At 44.3% G+C, this 15,405-nt stretch overlaps 2 long non-coding RNA genes across 2 annotated transcripts; both read left to right on the top strand.

Annotated features, from left to right (window-relative positions):
* The first annotated feature begins 7,424 nt into the window (after positions 1 to 7,424).
* Positions 7,425 to 8,743, top strand: LOC311253679. Its single transcript, XR_014621793.1, has 2 exons — positions 7,425 to 7,465; positions 8,178 to 8,743. It is a non-coding gene; the product is annotated as an uncharacterized lncRNA (long non-coding RNA).
* Positions 8,744 to 10,337: 1,594 nt separating this feature from the next.
* On the top strand, positions 10,338 to 14,131 carry LOC311253682. Its single transcript, XR_014621798.1, has 3 exons — positions 10,338 to 10,409; positions 11,849 to 11,992; positions 13,974 to 14,131. It is a non-coding gene; the product is annotated as an uncharacterized lncRNA (long non-coding RNA).
* The last annotated feature ends 1,274 nt before the right edge of the window (positions 14,132 to 15,405 follow it).

Genomic DNA, 15,405 nt, shown 5'->3' with positions numbered 1-15,405 from the left:
CGGACGGCCTGGTAGAGCGCTTCATTCAGACCCTGAAGAAGATGCTGCAGAAGTTTGTGGCCGACACTGGGAGAGACTGGGACCAGTGGCTGCCCTACCTGCTTTTCGCCTACCGGGAGGTTCCCCAAGCGTCCACAGGGTTTTCCCCGTTTGAGCTTCTGTATGGCTGGGAGGTACAGGGGCCATTGGATCTGCTGCGGAAGACCTGGGAGTCTCCCGCAACCGGCACCAGTGACCGTGGTGTGGTCCAGTTCGTGCTGGAGATGAGGGACCGGTTGGCAAGGTACCGAGACGAGGCCGAGGTCAACCTTCGTGAGGCCAAGCAGACCCAGAAGGCGTGGTACGACTGACAGGCCAGGCACAGAGAGTTCCAGCCTGGCCAGAAGGTCCTACTCCTCCTGCCATCCTCCAACAGCAAGCTGCTGGCCAAATGGCAGGGCCCGTACACCGTCCTCAGGAAGATGGGCCCGGTGACCTACGAGATCCACCACCCGGACAAGAAAAGGGCAAAGCAGGTTTACCACGTCAACCTGCTGAAGGAGTGGAGGGAGGCTCGGGTTCCCGTGGCGTCTCTGCTGGTGACGGCGGTGGACAGCGCGGGGGAGGAGGAGTCTACCCTCGCCGACCTGAGCCAGTCTGCGGAGCCTGCTCTCGGGCACCTCTCTGCCGCCCAGTCCAGCCAGCTGTGCCAGGTGTTCCAGCGGGTCGCCAAGCTCTTCGCGGCCAACCCGGGGAAGACTGACCTCGTGGAGCATGTGGTCCGGCTGAAAGACAAGGGGCCGGTTCGTCAGAGGGCCTACCGGGTGCCCCAGCACCTGGTGGCCAAACTTCAGAAGGAGGTGGAGGAGATGCAGCGCTTGGGGGTGATCGAGCCGTCGCAGTCTGAGTGGTGTAGCCCGGTGGTCATTGTGGGGAAGAAGGACGGTTCCCTGCGCATCTGCATGGACTTCAGGAAGGTCAACGCCATGTCAGAGTTCGACGCCTACCCGATGCCCCGGATCGACGACCTGCTGGAGAGGATTGGTCGGGCTAGGTTCATCACCACCCTGGACCTCTGTAAAGGGTACTGGCAGGTACCCCTGGAAGCGTCCAGTCGTCCCTGCACAGCGTTCCAGACACCTGCTGGCCTCTTCCAGTTCACGGTGATGCCCTTCGGCCTACATGGAGCACCAGCAACTTTCCAGAGGCTGATGGACCGTGTCCTGCGGAGGTGTGAGGACTGCAGTGCTACCTACCTCGATGACGTGGTCATCTTCAGTGCCACCTGGGAGCAGCACCTGCATGATCTGGAGTGAGTCCTGGGCCAGATCCAGCAGGCAGGCCTGACGCTGAATCCAGCCAAGTGTCAATGGGCCTGGGAGGAGGCGAAGTACTTGGGGTACCGGCTTGGACGAGGGGAGGTCCGACCACAGGTGGACAAGGTCGAGGCCATCCGTAGCTGCCCACGCCCTCGCACGAAGAAGGAGGTGAGGTCCTTCTTGGGCTTGGCCGGCTGGTACAGGAGGTTCGTCCCACAGTTCGCCACCCTCGCAGCACCTCTGACAGCACTGACGGCGAAGGACCAGAGGAACCCGGTCATCTGGAACGAGGACTGCGAGGCGGCGTTCCAAGCTCTCAAGGCCTGTTTGTGCTCTTCGCCAGTTCTGAGGAGCCCTGACTTCAGCCAGCAGTTCCTGGTTCAGACCGATGCCTCAGCGGTGGGACTGGGGGCAGTCCTGGCCCAAGGTGAGCCTGGTGACGAGCGACCGGTGCTGTACCTGAGCCGGAAGCTGCTGCCACGGGAGACCAGGTACTCCACTGTGGAGAAGGAGGGCCTGGCCATCAAATGGGCCCTGGAGAGTTTGAGGTACTACCTGCTGGGGAGAGAGTTTGACTTAGAGACTGATCACAGGGCTCTGACCTGGATTAACTCCATGAAAGACCACAACAGTCGTCTCACCCGCTGGTACCTCTCTCTCCAGCCGTTCCAGTTCCAGATCCGACACCGAGCGGGCAAGACCAATGTTGTGGCAGACTATCTCTCCAGGTTGCCGCACATCGTCAACCTCGGGGAGGAGGGGGATAATGTGGCGGAGCGCTGTTGAACGCCCGTCATTTCCTGACCGGCGTGCTCTCTCTGTCAGAGAGTGCCGGTGGGGCGCGCTGCGCCCTCATTGTTCCGGCGGAGCCAAGCTCCTTATCACCTGTTTCCCCGCCGGCCGCATCTCGCGGTCCAGCAGTGACATAAACTTTTTACCCTGAACTCTGTTCTCCCCTCCGTGGGTCGTCGAGGGTGCACACTCGGCGCCTACGCGACACGTACACACACACACACACACACACACCTACACACACGCTCACCTGCTGTTGCTGCAGAGGTCTGTCTCGGGTTCACGGGCCGAACCGAGGCAGTTCCGGGCCACGTCATAAGTAGCGCACTGTGGCGCGCTTCCATGGGTCAGGTGACCATGGACTAAACTATGTGTGTTAATTGTTTTGAAATATTGTTAATGTGTGTGTTCTGTGGGAAAAGTGGCACAGCTATATGAGGGGTTATTAGTGCCACAGTACTGGGGTTAGATTTAAAGGGGTTCTGTTAGTTTTGTGCTTTCCCAGATAGCATACGGATGTGGGCCACTTCAGGCAACAATCCGGCACTGTAGGCATTCTTCTGGCCCGCACAAAACAGATGTGAGCCTAAACTGGCCCATGTGGTAAATGCTACATTCGGCCCTTATATCACAAAACAGATATGGCCCATCTTTGGCAAATACGTGGCAGAGTAGGGAATGGTTATTCCTTAAGTGAACCAAGGCTGGGCCACATATGGTTCAGCACACGTGGCCCACCTTTGCTGAAACACATTTGGGCCAGTTTTGGGCAAAAGACGGCAAATTAGCATCGACTAATCTGGATGTGAGCCTAAAGTGGCCAACATATGAGAAAATACAAGTGGCCCACCTTTGCTGAAACACAATTGGGCCAGTTTTGGCCGAAAGACGGCAAGTAAGCATCGACTAATCTGGATGTGAGCCTAAAGTGGCCCACATGTGGTTTAGCACACGTGGCCCACCTTTGTTGAAACACATTTGGGCCAGTTTTGGCCGAAAGACGGCAAATTAGCATCGACTAATCTGGATGTGAGCCTAAAGTGGCCCACATATGAGAAAACACAAGTGGCCCACCTTTGTTGAAACACATTTGGGCCAGTTTTGGCCGAAAGACGGCAAATTAGCATCGACTAATCTAGATGTGAGCCTAAAGTGGCCCACATATGGTTTAGCACACGTGGCCCACCTTTGTTGAAACACATTTGGGCCAGTTTTGGCTGAAAGACGGCAAATTAGCATCGACTAATCTGGATGTGAGCCTAAAGTGGCCCACATATGACAAAACGCAAGTGGCCCACCTTTGTTGAAACACATTTGGGCCAGTTTTGGCCGAAAGACGGCAAATTAGCATAGACTAATCTGGATGTGAGCCTAAAGTGGCCCACATATGGTTTAGCACACGTGGCCCACCTTTGTTGAAACACATTTGGGCCAGTTTTGGCCGAAAGACGGCAAATTAGCATCGACTAATCTGGATGTGAGCCTAAAGTGGCCCACATATGACAAAACGCAAGTGGCCCACCTTTGCTGAAACACAATTGGGCCAGTTTTGGCCGAAAGACAGCAAATTAGCATCGACTAATCTGGATGTGAGCCTATGTGGCCCACTTATGAGAAAACGCATGTGGCCCACCTTTGCTCAAACACAATTGGGCCAGTTTTGGCCGAAAGACGGTAAGTAAGCATCGACTAATCTGGATGTGAGCCTAAAGTGGCCCACTTATGGCTCCACACACGTGGCCCACCTTTATTGAAACACATTTGGGCCAGTTTTGGCTGAAAGACGACAAGTTAGCATCGACTAATCTGGATGTGAGCCTAAAGTGGCCCACATGTGGTTCCACACAGGTGGCCCACCTTTGTTGAAACACATTTGGGCCATTTTTGGCCGAAAGACGGCAAGTTAGCATCGACTAATCTGGATGTGAGCCTAAAGTGGCCCACATATGGTTCAGTAACATTGTGGGGTCCATACTTTGTGAAGTACAAATGTGCCAGGACAAGAAAAGACAAGACAAGTTAAGTTAAGTTAGTTTGCTTCTCTCATTGAACCGCTGTCCACTATTCAGGGTATAGGGGATAACAGGACCCAAATGCAGACTCAAATGGAACAGTTTATTATTTTAGAAAGAGGTAAATAAACAGGTAATCAAAGTCCAACAGAAATAAAGTAGCAACAAAAGAGTCAACGAGCCTAAGTCTCGGACAGGGGAAAAAACAAGGAATCCAAAGTGCAAAGTGCAAGTAGATATTCCTTTTTCGGTGGAAATGTTCCATGATGGGCATGATTGGCAATGTTGCAGCATGAACGACCTGCAATATTGATCCTTCACTCATTCTGGAAGAAGCTCGCCACTAATGGAGCCCCCGTCCAGCTTCTTTGCTGGAGCTTGAAGCAGTTAGAGGACTGAAGACTTTTAGGCCTGAACTGCCTTAATTGTGTTCTCCACTATGGAGGTGAGAATTTTATCCAAGCTAATGTCTATCATGAACAACACATCCCCATGGCAAGCCCGGATGTTGCACCCATGATACAAAGAGAAACAAAACCGTTCATAAAAATCTGAGAGAAAAAAGTTAACACAACAAGCGGATGGTGAATTCTGAGAGTTGTTATCCGTCTGATACCAGCAGGAATTACATACAGTAGGCATAGTCAAGTTTAACTTGTTCTTCTCTTAGTGCAATATTATCTGTCAGTATAAATAATATGCTGACTGTGATGAATTTGTTGTTTGTTGATGAAAGTTAATTTATAAAAATATATATATATTGACCAACAATTCTGTGTTTTCTCTGATTTGAGTATATGCATTTTCATGTGTGGCCAATGGAATGTCCTTCCAGAACTTATTCTACACTGAAAAAAGGAGACTGGCCAACTCTTGGATTTATGTCAGCATCTTGGGTGTATTGAACACAATTGCCTCATGTTTTAAAGTTAAACGTAACTATATAGTGTAGAAACTACATAATATGCAGAGAGGGTACATTAATTTGTTCAGATCATGTTGGGATGAAGTGAGTCAATAAAGTAGCGATGTTAATTATCGCGATACCGCACGCGATTTCGTCTTGCGCACTTTACAGTCACGTCCAAGAGCTCGCCGTACGGTCCGCCACGCCACGCCACGATTCGGTCGGTAAGTCTGGATTTTCTGATTAAATATTGTCGAAATCTCAGCCAAATGTAGTTTAATGTCTTGAGAGTCACTACGTAACGTTAACGTTGAACTAAGTGAGTTCGGTAAAGTCCCATGAGCTTTTTTGCTCGCGCTATTTTATCACTATGTTTTATTTGAATTTGTTTTTTGAGCGGGAGCCGTCCATGTTACATTCAACTTAACTTTGCGGCGCTCCTTAGTCTTCTGTTTGAATTGGTTTGCCAACTGACTGTTCAGTTACATTGTGTTAACTAGCTAACACACTAGCTAACACCGCTGATGACAAAGCTAATGTCATCAGCGGCATTAAGTTAGCGACCCCCCTCCCCCCAAACACCGTGTAATGAGAACATGAGCAGAAGGAGAGGAAATTCAAACAAAAAAGGACACATTAACTGGTGTGCGTCTGCTCTGTCTGAGCAGTGGTAGCAATAATCACGTAGCCATGGCCTGCCACTGCCTAATGTTCATAATGGCAACTTAACTTTTTCTTGGATACAAGCTGCTGGCTTTGCACAGTCAGCCCAGTGTTTGAACATGGAACATGATTAGTCTCTGTTCTCATCAGAGAAGAATCACATTAATTATTTGATATTTTACAATGGTTTATGCAGTGTACCTAAATAAAGTTGCCGGTGAGAGTACATCTAATGTATGTTTATTAAAATACAGTTTTCATAATGCCTAGATAATGCCTCATAATGCAAACTCAAGTCTGCATATCACCTGGAGTCAGCTGATGGATCATGGGCTCAAGTTTTTGTGGTGAGACCAGGATGTTGTATTTGCTCTTATTATTACCGTAATTAGTAGTAATTAGTAGTAGTTAATGCATTACAGATTTTAATGAATCCCTCAGCACATGCATACACAGACACTGGCCACCTCATTAATACATCTGTGGTATCTTATACGACAACTCTGTCATAGGTTCAACTTTTACCTGTATATATTGTCAGACAGGTGATTAATGTAATTAATTTAGCTAAAGCCTTAATTTAGGCTTGGACTTTTGTCTGTGTATTTTTAAAATGTGTCCTGCTCAAACTGTTTTTCCAGGATCTCCAACCCTACCTTTAATCCTTCTTTGTTTTTACTTCCACAGTGAATGGTGCTAGAAGTGTTCCAGTGACAGAGTGAATGTGGCAATGCAAGACCTGCCCTTCAGTTTTTCCAAGTAGGTCCCATATTCTGAAGTACTATCGAGTCAGACATAGACATTATGGGAATAACAATCGTATTCCATGTGTGCATGCAAGCTGCCCATGCACTTTTAGAACGTGGAATGCATTGTTAATTCATTTGAATAGATGTTATTAAAACTAGTCGTCATCAGTCAGAGAAATGTACATTTAGTTGCCATTTGTGTCCTTGTAAGGATCTTGTGTCTGAGAGGGATTACTGGACTCACGTTAATGCACATTTGAAGATAAATGAGGTTGTAACGTGCATGTTCTTGGATTGCAAATTTCAAACAAACATCTTAGGATCTTTTAAATCCCACAAGAGCAGAAAACACAGGTCTTTTTCACTAAAATATTTTAAACCAGGAATTGTAGTATCAGCCACCCTCGCTTCCCCAGAATCTGCTTCAAATACGTCTGATGATGACATTGGTGAGGATGCTCAACCAGGTAGCAGTACTGGTGTTCTAAATGACCACCCAGATGTAATCGAGCACAGTTTGGCAGCAGCTTTTATGTTTTTTTTGTGATGCTCCCATGATCAGCAATGTACAAGAGAGATGGCCAGCTCTTTTTGATGCAATGGAGGTAATTTAAAAAATGATGCCCTGACTAGTTGTGTCATAGATATGGTGTTCATGTGAGAACCTGTGAGTACTGATTCCACTGAAAGGACCCAGTCATTTTTATCATGCATTCACTGTCACTGCACTGCACTATGAGAAATGTATCTTTTTTTATATCATCTCCGGAGATTATATAACGTCCAGTCCATAAAGGTCAGGTCCAAACAGGTAGTTTTACTGTTGGTTTTTAGATACTGGTGTCACATGCTGACTGTTTAAAAAAGTCAGAGTTTTTGTCTTTGATCACTTTCTTCTGTGCTACTGAAAATTTGAGTTCAAATATCTCTATTGTCTTTGTTATAATTCTTAAGGATGACATTGATGCCGGAAGGGAGTCCCTCATTAAAGAACTCTGCATCTATCTGAATGAGAATCCCGACGTCTTGGTGCAGGAGTACATGGTGGGTGTTTTGTGAGTAGATTGTGGCTTTGCTACATTTCCAAACGTATTCAGTTAACCCTGTGATCCTACTTGGACCGTTTAGGTCCATTTGCCATCTTTATCACCTTGGCAAAGTGATTCCAGTGCTGAGATTAAAAACAAATGGTCCAAACAGTCCATTTTTTCTCCATAATCCCCCATTATGAAAGTGAAAAACCACCTATATTGACCCCTCTGCCACAGAGTGAAAAAATATTGTTTCTCTTACATTAGGGATTACACTAGTGTGAAAACACTTCAAATTTGTGAATCTAGTGAAAGAAGGAAAAATCCACCATCTTCTTACACTGCACTGACCCTCATCTGACAAGGGCAGAATTGGGACTGGGATACAGCCCTGGAGTAAATCAAGGTTAATAATAAAAAATCATCCAGGAACATGAAAACAACTTCCAGAAGAAATGAGGACGAGAATTCAGTCTTTACATTAGCTTGAAGGCTCTTCTTCATTTGATCTGGAATTTGTTATGTCTGTATTTTATTTTTTCTCTCAGAAATTGACCATGAATGGCAGCATGGCAGGGCAATCTTTGGCTGTAGTAATCTGCTATGCTGCTTACATGGGTTTAAATAAACTATTGCATTAGAATTGCTGCATTCAAAAGCATCAATTTTTTTATTTTATTTATTTATTTTTAAAAAGCTTCAAGAAATGTTTTATCTTTAACCAGGACATGACTGAGGCCACTGCACTGAGTGCCATTGAGAAAACGACAGTGGGAATATGTCACCAGAGAGACGCCAGGCAATGACTTTTCTGATGTTGGCATCATCATCGAGGGTGTGGTGGTTCTTCAAGATCTGGATAATGTAGCCCTTGCAACAGCCTTCCTGTTTGGACTTTTTTACTCTTTGAACATGAGGTATCCGTCACAGCTCCGCTATACTTTTGAAGTGATTCAAAAGGTGGTAATGGAGTTGGATGTGGCTCAACTCTCGAGGAAAGCCCAAAGCTTAAAGACAAAACTGTTCCAGTAAGGAGAGCTCACTGTTGTTGTGCACGTGAGGCGGTTAGCTCCAGGTAGGAGGACAATTAAAGCTCACACTTGCTCTCCTGCATTTTGGAGGTTGAATTTCCAGGTGAACAATCAGCAACAGCATGGGATGTTTCAGTTGTAGTAAGGAATTTTAAATACTTCTAAGATACTGTTCTGTTTTGAACCAAGATGTCACAATGAGGTCAGTCATTGCTGTTTATCCTATGGCTCTTGAATAAAGGCTTTGACATGCAACTGTTCATTTCTGTTTTTAATTGGGGTAAAAATGGGTAATGTCAATGATTAAGAGAGTTAATAGAAAGGTATTAGGCATTAAAATAAATGATTGTTGAAATGGCAATGGCAACTAACGTTTTTGCATTTCAAATCAGTTCTATAGTTGAATCGAATTGTTTACAGTTACAATTGTTATTTAATTTAATCTTGACAATAGAGACCTTGAACATAATGTTTGTATTGTTCTCTTCGAAGATGGTTGCCTGTAGCCTTTTCAAAAGAAAAGGTCTAATTTCCATTCTGTGGCTGAGTCGGTAAAACACTGAAAAACTGACATTACTTGTTCACTGTTGATTTGTATTACAGTAGAACAGTAATGTCAGTTCAATTCTTTACCTACTGTCACTGCAGTGAAATTAGACATTTTATTTTGAAAGGTTACTAGTGGTACAGGCAACCATCTTCAGAGAACAATACAAACAATCTGTTTTTAGGCCTCCATTGTAAAATTGTGTAATTGACACTAGACTATAATACGAACATGTAAAATGAAAATAACGTGTAGTATTTACGCTACCAAATAGTATTGGAGTAAAAGTTATTGAATAGTGTTGAAATGAAGTGATGAAATTGTGAAGGATTTAAATGTTCCAAGAGCTCAAATTACTTTATCAAATCATGTTTTAATCACACTGTATCAACACAAAATATACAGGTTTATTGAACATGAATAACTTGTGTTAATTTAACTCAATTGTTTAAGTTGCTGCCAAAGCAAAACATCTGTGTGCAACCAATGTCCACCATTGAATTAAGTTAATCCAACATGTTCCTTTTTTCAGTGTATGTACAAATCCCTACATGTTCTCATGCTTGTCAAAGCGCTGGTTACTGAGGAAGCGAGTTTGCACACATTGTTGAGTTACATGTGTGTATACGTGTCTGGTTATTAATATGTGTATGAATGTGGTTATTAGAGGAGGATAGTTGGACTGTTATCTGTTTGAATGTGTGATAAGAGTAAGAGAGTATGTGCTGTTGTGCACTTCATGATTTGGTGCTCTTGTTCCCTGCTTTTACTAGTGTATTCTGTCTATTTTTAAAATATTATGGTCATCATGTCACTCATATTTCAATGATTTTAATACTGTATCTGCTTTAACTTTACCTGCCCAGGGACTACAGGCGGAACTATAACCTGGCTCAAAGCATCTCTTCTTGTCTTACAAGATTAATGTTTTTTTGTGCATTGTCCCTGTTTTAAATAAATAAATTCAATTCAATTCATTAAATTCACAACATACTGTACATTCCTTGACCGAGTGTGCCAATAAGAGCATAGCCTAGGCCAAGAGTGACAGTTCATTTGTGAACAGAAACCGCTCCCACCTGCTCTCTGTGTCACATAGAAAATGACTGGCAGGTCGACATTGGAAAATGTATTGACCTACATTTACCTGAACATATCACCCACAGTGACAGTGTTTTTTTTTTTATTAAGTCAACGCTATTAAGTCTGTAAGGATCGTATCTTTATTCAAACTCTACTTTCCGTTATGTTTTTTTCCGCTTTAAGTTGGAGTTTTCCAAATTACGAGTCTTTTGAATGCATCATATTCGAATTGACGAAAGGGAGCAAGGGAGCAAAAAGTGCGCGAGCCGGAGATCGAGGAGAGAAGTCACGGTGAGGTGAGTCCCTGAACGAAAAATAAATGAATGAATTTCTGTGGGAAACATTCAGCTCTTATTGTTGGAACTTCACATTGTTTTGTCAGGTTGCCAGTGCTGCGAAAAATGTTAGCTAGTTAACATTCAGTTTTTATACAAGGTTAATATGACCAGGCAGCAGGGCTCGAAATTAACGATGTCCCGGCGGGGACCATAAAAATTCCTGCTGGGACACACTTATATTTTGTCCGGGACAATTACGGGACAGTGAAAAAAAAAATGTCAAACGCTCACTCTCAAACAAAATGCTCAATTCCCTCCTCCGTATATCATTGCATTTCCCTGAGGTTGAGGACTATAATGCAGAGCAGGCAGTTGAGAAGTGGTGGCAAAGTGGTCAGAGAACATGCCGACCCATGTTCAACGACTCTGTGTGAGACAAGAAAAATAAATCTCTGTGGCAGTGAACTTTCCCTCCAGAAAACAGCATCCCTCCCCGCGAGTGAAATAGTCAGACAGCGTATTGTTTACTGATGGTGATTATGTAATTTTGTACGAAAAACGTAACTTTGTCACTTTCCAGGCTGTTTGGTGGGTCAGGATCTCAATAACAACACATTATAACAGCATCCATATGATTATAACAGTCAGAGGGTACATGTTTAAACACATGCCGCTGAAAGCCCCACTAGGATTCAGAGAAGCACAGTACAGAAGCACAGAATGTGTTGCTGCCGTTATTACTGGTACCGGTGCCGCGTCGAGTCTCCCTGATCCTCTCCCCAACACACAGCCGCTTCTAGCCGCAGCGGCAACCTGAGCGGGGTCGCTCTGCGAACTACGGCGCCGCGGAGCTACAGGCCCCGGTCTTCCTACTCCTCTCCCCCACATACAGCACCCTGTGCTGGGTCGCCCAGAGCGACGAGTCTCCCTCCAGCTCTGGAGCTCTCCACGGTGCTGCTAATGGCGGCTTCTCATCGTCTTTCAGACCTTAGACCATAGCTTTAAGTAATACAATTAATTAAAAATGCTGATAGTCTAATACTCGTTATAAAATACTTATAATACAACAACATATACACCCAATCACATTTTATAAGGCACCAGTTTAAAGCTGCCATTCTTAAATTGCTCTGTTTGCTTTGAAGAAGACATACTCTGTGCCGAAATGTCAGCAACCTGCACCATAATAAAAATATCTAAAACTATGTGCTTCACCATCTTCTCCAGCTATTTATCTGCCCCCTGCTCTAAGATGCACCAGTCTGCAATCAGTTCGTCAGCTGAAGGCGAGAGTTTTCCTCCTACAATTTTAGTAATTGGCTGGTCATGGCTAGACTGTTTTCAAACTACATTCATTGCTGCCCAACTATGGGCAGGATATAGCATGTCATGCAGTTAGCCATTTCTCACCATTGTGTGCAATCTATCCAAAGCTTTACAGTTTTCTCAATTTTTAGGAACGGTCAGAAACAATCAATTGACGGCCACTGCAACAGACCAGGAGGTGGAGGCTTATATAAAAAGGTGGCTTCATCTCGCTGGAGACAGGGATGGTGGGAGGAGAGAGAGAGAGGAGAAAAGGCGTGCCACACAGCTCGCACGTAAGTCAGCTACAATACCTATTTTGCAATATATGTGTGATACTGTTCTACAGCAGAAATCAAGATGAAGCTGTCAGCATATGTAAAAAAAAAACGAGCGCAAAGTACAGAACAAATCTCCCCAATTCTAAATGAGCAAATACAATTAAAAAAGGCAGTGTTGTGATTTTTGCCATTTTTTCCGCTATGGTCACTTAGGAATTAGAAGCTTGTTCAGCCACCATGCAGCAAGCATAACCATTTTCTTGTAAATGTAAAGATTTCACTTGGCAGTGGTGGGACAGTAATGTAAACTGTAACTGGAATTGTCACCCATTGCCTTTCTTAAAAGCCAGTACATGGGTCTGAAAAGTAGGGAAATCACATTTCAGTTAGAAACACATCTTTAATGAAAACTGTATTTGACTTTAGTATAATATTCTATCTACAAAATAAATTAATGAATATGAAGCAACAGCTGAAATATATTTTTAAATATATTAATATTACATGCCATCTCCCTGCTAAATTGAGCTGGAATGAAAGAACCCCCTATCAAACACAAAAACATACTTCTAATGTTAACATGAGTGGATGAAGTTTTGAGTCTTAAGATGTGGTCTTATCTAACCTCAAACTTTTCCCTTTACTGCTGCATTCATGGTCTTCAGCTCCACCATGTGGGCAGGTCTGATGTAACTACACAGCGATTGTGTGAGTGAGGCTAGCTGACTCATTGTCATCTCAGACTTGATATGTGATAGGTTTAATATGTAGGATGGAGTTGCTTCCAACTGAGAGCCTCAGCCATGTTGCAATGGAATATAATACTTACCTTGGCATAATATATAAAGAATAAACCAGGACAGAGAGACCTCACCTCAACTTTTATCCCAACTCTCTCCTCTTGTGAGGGCTTTTAGATCTGAGTATGGCCCCAGTGTTCCGCCAGAGCACCGTGCCATAGCACACAGACCTCTGGTCCAGTAAATGTCCAGTTTTGTGGATACCTATTACGCACCACCAGACTGACAGCTATCTTGGGGGTCCCCATGGAGAGTCATTAAAGAGGAAATATTCAAGATTTTTACCTACTTTTTACTTAAAGCAGAAGTAAGCGATCCGGTCGTTTTGGCTAACTTCCTGTCAGCGGATGGAGTTAGCAGTCCCCGCCCTCTTCCCTACGTCAACACATGCGCGTGCATCCCTTGGCTGCACACACAGAGAGGACCGCCCCTTTATGCCGTTCTCTCTCCTCATTGGATAAAGGTTGTAGGATACAAGGAAAGTTTTCTCCTCGGCTTACAGCAGAGCAGGGTGACTGACAGACCCGTGTTTCGGACCAAACACTCTATATAAGTGATTGCTGTCGGAAGATATAACTATATAAGACTTATATTAACACAAACATTCCGCTTACTTATGCTTTAATGAAACAGCTTCAGAGTAATGTTGCTGGCTTGTTCCAGGGAGAATGGAGGCTCTCTGCCTTCCACCTAGCGTCACTTGGCTGAAAACCAACCTTGTAAGATCAGACCCTCCGACCCAGTATCCCAGCTCTCGTGCTGGCAGCATCATGACACACCAAAACACCCTGTATCCATTATCTTTTTATGAAAGGATAGAACCACACAAATACACACATTGCAACATGTATATGATATGCTCCATTAATTGCATTATGGCTGGCTTCAGTGAACCAACAAATGCTGAGGAAAGGTTAGCAAAATAGCAAAAAATCAAATGGCTGTGCACTATTCCCCTTTAACATGAAGACAAACTCAAATATACATTATGTTTTATTACTGTAACTTCAGGTTAAATGTGAAGTTTGTCAGAGTGTTTGATGAACACAATATTGTATAACTTTATATCACTTTACAGGGCCTTTTTTGTTTGGTCTCCTGATAAGGTTTTGTGTTTTGCACTGCAACCATATACAGTAACCACAGTACTGCTTTACTGAGTCAACAAAATATGTTCTTTTGTGCATTTCTTAAAGGGCCAGATGAAGAGGAGACAATGGTGGGGCCATGAGTGAGCGTGTTCCGCAACAGTGTTCCGCAGTCAGAATTTTCATGTTCATCTTCATGTTTGTTTTGTTTGTGTTGTGTTGTTGTTTGTGGCACATGTTAAAAAAATAAAATAGTTCTCTACTGTTCACAAGTTGTTTCTCGTGTCTGGTTTTTTCTTCAATTCTTCAGTAGGTATCTTCATCTTTGACTGAGACCAACAAGACTGGACCATTGCCACCATTTAACACAGTATCTGGAGGTACCATAATGACATGTACAGTAGCCACAAATTCAGACCAGTTCTGGTTTATTTATATGATGTGTTCATATTTGACATAGAACTTTGTCATGGTTTGGTTGTGACTCCAATGTGTACAGGCTAGACAAGATCATAGACTGTAAACCAGTTCTGATGTATTCAGCTCTTGGTTAATATGTAGCATTATGACTAGGCTGTGGGTCATATGTGAGAAACAAGTGTGGACCACTCATGTCATTCCATGTGGTAGGTGGGTCAGAATAAAAATGCATAGTGGCCCAAATTTGGGTGAGTGCTGGTTTATTTGGTCTATTTTTGGCTGACACTTGGCACTGTGTTGGTTTGGTTGTGGCCCACTTCTGGCAAACAACTGTGGACCACATTTGTGCCATCATTCCAAGTGGTATATGGGCCAGAATAAAAATGTACAGTGGTGGCCCACATTTGGGTGAGTGCTGGTTTATTTGGTCATGGCTGACATTTGGCACTGTGTTGGTTTGGTTGTGGCCCACTTCTAGCAAACAGCTGTGGACCACTCATGTGCCATCATTCCATGTGGGATGTGGGCCAGAATAAAAATGTACAGTGGTGGCCCACATTTGGGTGAGTGCTGGTTTATTGCGTGTCGGCTGACATTTGGCACTGTGTTGGTTTGGTTGTGGCCCACTTCTGGCAAACAACTGTGGACCACCCTTGTGCCATCTTCCCATGCCGTACTTGGGCCAGAATAAAAGTGTACAGTGGCCCACATTCGGTTGATTGCTGGTTTATTTGGCCTGTTTTTGGTTGACATCTGGCATTGTGATGGCTTGGTTGTGGCCCACTTTTGGCAAACAGGAGCGGACCTCCCAAGTGACATCATTCCATGCGGTATGTGGACCGGATGAACATGTCAGGTGTGGGCCAGATATGGGCCAAAAGAATTTTGCTATCTGGGTTGTTTCCCAGTTTATGTTTCTTAACCCCTGTGTTTTGTTAATTGGTTTGCTCTGTCATATTGTAAATATTCCTGCGTTTTTTTTGTTGCTTTGCCACCTGTGGGTATTTTTGTCTTTGGGTTGTTGGTGTAATAAAAAGAAAATCACCAAACTAAAGTTTGCCGACTGGGCCATCATCTTTCCAAACCAGCGTTTCAAAGTATCGAACCCCGACAATTTGGA

Source organism: Pagrus pagrus (assembly GCF_965226575.1).
Source record: "Pagrus pagrus genome assembly, contig: HAP1_SCAFFOLD_32, whole genome shotgun sequence".
Classification (NCBI taxonomy): domain Eukaryota; kingdom Metazoa; phylum Chordata; class Actinopteri; order Spariformes; family Sparidae; genus Pagrus; species Pagrus pagrus.
Note: the sequence above shows the minus strand (reverse complement) of the source record. Positions and strands in the feature narration are given on the sequence as shown.